Genomic DNA, 4,977 nt, shown 5'->3' on the forward strand with positions numbered 1-4,977 from the left:
GGCAAGAATACTGGAGTGGGTTGCCATTTCCTTCTCCAGGGGATCTTCCCGACCCAGGGATCGAAACCATGTCTCCCGCATTGCAGGCAAATGCCTTACCGTCTGAGCCACAAGGGAAACCACTAGTGTTAACAGGTGCCACGTATCTGAAACCCTGACTGTGAGTAGCCCAGACAAGTGACGCCCCAGATGGACACACATTCAAAACTTCAGCTGCCCCTGAGAAGCTCGTAAACCATATGTGGGGAAGGACCAGCGGTCTTCTGTTTGCTTGTCTGTTTTAAATTTTCAGTTCATCATGCAATTCTTCTAAAAAGTTCAGTTAAAAAAGGGACTTCTGCAGACATAGAGAACAGAACTTGTGGGCACAGCAGGAGAAGGAGAGGGGGGAATGCATTGCAAGAGTAGCACTGAGACATATGCATGACTGCACGTGAGATAGACGGCCGCGGGAATTTACTGTGTGAGGCAGGGAGCTCAGACCTGGGGCTTGGTGACAACCTAGAGGGGTGGGACGGGGTGGGAGGGGGAGGAGGTTCAAGAGGGAGGGGACAGTATGTGTACCTATGGCTGATTCATGTTGATGTATAGCAGAAACCAACACAATATTATAAAGCAATTATTCTCCAATGAAAAACAATATATTTAAAGAAGGGATTCCTAGAGCAATAAAATTAACCAAGACATACACAATACAATTGGGACAAAATACACGCCCCCGTTAAATCTTCCATGGGCAATCTCACTCCTTAAGGATGAAACAAGTGCCCTGCTCACAGCCACACCACTCCTCAGTGGCCGGGCTGGGGAGGACTAACTCTTTCTCTTGGGACATGGAAGCTGGTCCCCTGACAGCCCATGGCCCTGGCTAACCTCTGCTTCTCACCCTTGCATCAGTCAAAAGGACAGGACCACACAAAGATGAGGCAAATGAGGCTCTTGCCCTGGGTGTGAAATTTGAGGAGGTGCCCCCAAATCAGTCTTGAAGATAAACAATATTTCAATGTAGTAATTTTTTTAATAGGCAAGGCTATGCTGTGATAACCAATAATTACCAAAATCTCAGTGACCCTATGAACTGTAGCCCACAAGGCCTCTTCTGTCCATGGAATTCTCCAGGTAAGAATACTGGAGTGGATAACCATTCCCTTCTCTAGGGGATATTCCCAACCCAGGGGTCAAACCTGGGTCTCCTGCATTAAAGGCAGATTCTTTACTGTGTGAAACACCAGGAAAGCCTACAACATATCAGTGGTTTAATCCAATTGACTTAAGTTCAATGTAAGTTGGGTTGCCCTCCTCTATCTTACACGGAACATGGCCTCCAAGACCATGGCAGGAGGGAAAAGGGAAATGGGGGAGGCATGCTAACTGTTCACTGCTTGACTCAGAAGTAAGACTACTAATTCCACTTGTATTTCTTTGGCCAGAATTAATTACAGACTCCTACCCTAGCTGCTAGTGCATTAGAAAATGTAGATAATCACATCTATTATGTAGATAATCATAGATATTTGGTGACCACTAAGAGTCTCTCCTTGATTTGGGGGGGAAATTATATCTATGAACTTCATGTTATACCTCCCCCCAAGTCAGAATTTTACATAAAGACAGGATCGTTAACAGTGCTCAGCTGAGCAATACTGGACCCTATGGCAAAAGGTAACATCAGTAATTCTGCCTTTACATAAAATGTTTCTCTTTGGCCCAGCATACATTTGATTGCATTAATTCTGCAAAGGGAGTCATAGGTCAGGGTGTTCAGAAACAGCTGATGTCAGGGTCCTTACAGAGAGGCTGTAGGTTGGGCATGCCACATGCAGCTACTGGCTAAAACAACTGTGCAGCCAGGTGAAGGAGAGAAGGGGCTCCAGGAGGCACCCAAACACAAAGCAACCACTGTGCTCCCTCCATTCTGTGTATGATTGATAGAATTTATAATTGATTATACATTTTCACTGATTGGAAGATGTACGATCAATTTATTAATTGCTTTTCAGAAGGAAAAAACAAAACAAAACAGGTAAGGGACTTTCCGGGTCGTCCAGTGGTTAAGACTCCACCTTGCAATGCGGGTACTTGGGTTTGATCCCTGGTTGGGGAAGTAAGATCCAACATGCTGTGGGAGAACTACTGAGGCCGTGAGCCTCAAGGGGAGAAGCCCACAGGCCGCAACGAAAAAAGATCCTGCCTGCCGAAACTTAGACCTGATTTGGCCCCAAATAAATGAACATATGTTTTAAAAATGACTGGTAAGCTTCTCTGACACCATCAATAAGAAACACCCAGGGACATTCCTGGTGGCAGAGTGGATAAGAACTCATCCCCTGCCAATGCAGGGGACATGGGTTCCATCCCTGGTCTGGGAAGATCGCACATACCCTGAAGCAACTAAGCGGGAGAGCCACAGCTACTGAGCCTACATGCCCAAAGGGGATGCTCTGCAACAAGAGAAGCCACCACAATGAGAAGCCCCTCATACCACAAAGAAGAGTAGCCCCCCTACCCCCAACCTGCCGGAACTACAGAAGTGGGAGTTGGACTATAAAGAAAGCTGAGAGCGGAAGAATTGATGCTTTTGAACTGTGGTGTTGGAGAAGACTCTTGAGAGTCCCTTGGACTGCGAGGAGATCCAACCAGTCCATCCTAAAGGAGATCAGTCCTGAATATTCATTGGAAGGACTGATGCTGAAGATGAAGCTCCAATACTTTGGCCACCTGATATGAAGAACTGACTCATTGGAAAAGACCCTGATGCTGGGAAAGACTGAAGGCAGGAGGAGAAGGGGACAACAGAGGATGAGATGGCTGGATGGCATCACCGACTTAATGGACGTGAGTCTGAGTAAGCTCCAGGAGTTGGTGATGGACGGGGAAGCCTAGAGTGCTGCAGTCCGTGGGGTCGCAAAGAGTCAGATACGACTGAGCAACTGAACTGAACAGAAAGCCCAGGCAAAGCAACCAAGACCCAGTGCGGCCAAAAATAAAGCAAATAAAACATTAAAAAAAAAAAACAAAACCCAGATGGAGGAAAAAAAAAAATTAACATGTGGAACAACAACAACAAAAAGGTGGGGGCACTCTTAAAATGTAGGCAATACAGTAAAATGTTTTAAGATTCCCAGGCAGAAAAGTCTACACTCCAACCAAACTCAGAGAGCAAATGAATTTTATTAATGAGTGATGGGGCAAGCCCACGGACTAGCCCAACAGGCTCCTCTGTCCATGGGATTCTTCAGGCAAGAACCCTGGAGTGGGTTGCCATGCCCTCCTCCAGGGGGTCTTCCCGACCCAAGGATTGAACCTGCAGCTCCTGCATTGCAGGTGGGTGTTTTTACCGCTGATCCACCCCGGAAGCCCAGAAATGCTGGGGCATATTTACTCAAATCAACAGACAAAAGTACCTATTCTAATAATCCAGACACAGCCCATTAACCATGACAGGCCTCAGGCAAAATGCTCCGTGTGAGAAATAACAGGGCAGCGTCCTCATTCTGAATGGATCCCAGGAGGGCACTTCCAAGGCTCCCTGACTTCCCTCCTGCCCCTCCTTCTCTCCTTCCAAAACCAGTTCTCAGCAAATGGAGTCATTCGCTTGCCTTGGCTAATTATTACTGTGACAGGGATTAAAATATTAAACTGAAGAGACGGAATTTAAATGACAACTGGAGAGTCACTCTGCGTGGGTCCGGGAGGGCTTTATACCACATCAGGTACGCTGAAGGCCCACCATTGTCTCTTTCTAAACAGTGTTTCCAGCGTTCAGTGGAATAAGGCAGTCATCTCCCTGAGTCTCCGGAAATCCTCCCCGACTCCCAGCCAAGCAGTCAGTCAGAACAAGGTCAAAGCGAGAAACTCCACACCTGATAGCTAAGTGGCTTTTGAACCCAGATGCCGTTCCCTCCAGTGCATTGCAACCTTCTGTCCAGAAAACTCCCCAGGTGACGCTAGTGGTAAAGAACCCGCTTCCCAGTACCGGAGACACTAAAGACGCGAGTTTGATCCCTGGGTGGGGAAGATCCCCTGGAGAAGGGAAAGGCAACCCACCCACTCCTGTATTCTTGATTGGAATGTCCCATGGACAGAGGAGCCTGGGTGGCTACAGTCCATGAGGTCACAAGGAGTTAGACACGACTGAAACCACTTAGCAGCGGCAGCAGTCCAGAAAGCACGGCTCTGGGACGGGAAGGTCTTCAGCGCCCTCGGTCCACTCTGGACTGGAGAGCCGGGAGGGGAAGGAACCCTCAAGAACGTCTGAACCAGGCACCAGCCGGACTATGGGGGATTTCACACACGCGGAGGAACTCGGACTGGAGAGGGAAGCAGGAAAGACAGGCTGGACGAGGGTGTCTTGCGGCTGGGTGGGCGGCACCGCCTGGGGGGCGTCCCTGAAGCGGGCTTACATTCCTTCCCGGGGGAGACCTCTGCGACCCTCCGCACCTGGACAGGAGGGAAGGCCATCTCCTCACGGCCCCCAGGGCGTCCCCAAAGCGACCTGTGTCCTCACATCCCTGATGGCCGGGGAGCAGGAGAGCTGACGTCAGCGTTCAAGGCGCTCGAGTGACTTTGGGGGGCCACCCTGTTCTCAGAGCCGCGAGCAGCAGGGCAGGCGACTCTCTAACGAGGACTCGCCCCACTTCCAGCCGGGGTGGGGGAAGCGTCCGGGTTGCACACCCGGCCGGCCCGGGGCTACGCGCGGGGCTGAGACCGAGGCAGCACGTGGGGGCCTCGCCCTGGGTTTCCAGCCCTCGGCCCCCACCATTTCCTCCGCCTTCTTAGCAACCCCGTGTGCCCCGCGGCGCCGGCCTGCGCACTCCGCGCCCGACCCTTACCGCGGGTTCCTGGGTGAATCTGAAACAGCCGGGCGGGGTGGGGGGGTGGTGGCGGTGAAAACTCTCACTCCGCCCGCGACCCCGGGGCTCACCTGCCCGGTGCGATCTCAGCGCGCACGCCGGCGGGCAGGGCCCCGGGGCCGCG

Source organism: Bison bison, unplaced genomic scaffold (genome assembly GCF_000754665.1).
Source record: "Bison bison bison isolate TAMUID 2011002044 unplaced genomic scaffold, Bison_UMD1.0 scf7180017864379, whole genome shotgun sequence".
Classification (NCBI taxonomy): domain Eukaryota; kingdom Metazoa; phylum Chordata; class Mammalia; order Artiodactyla; family Bovidae; genus Bison; species Bison bison.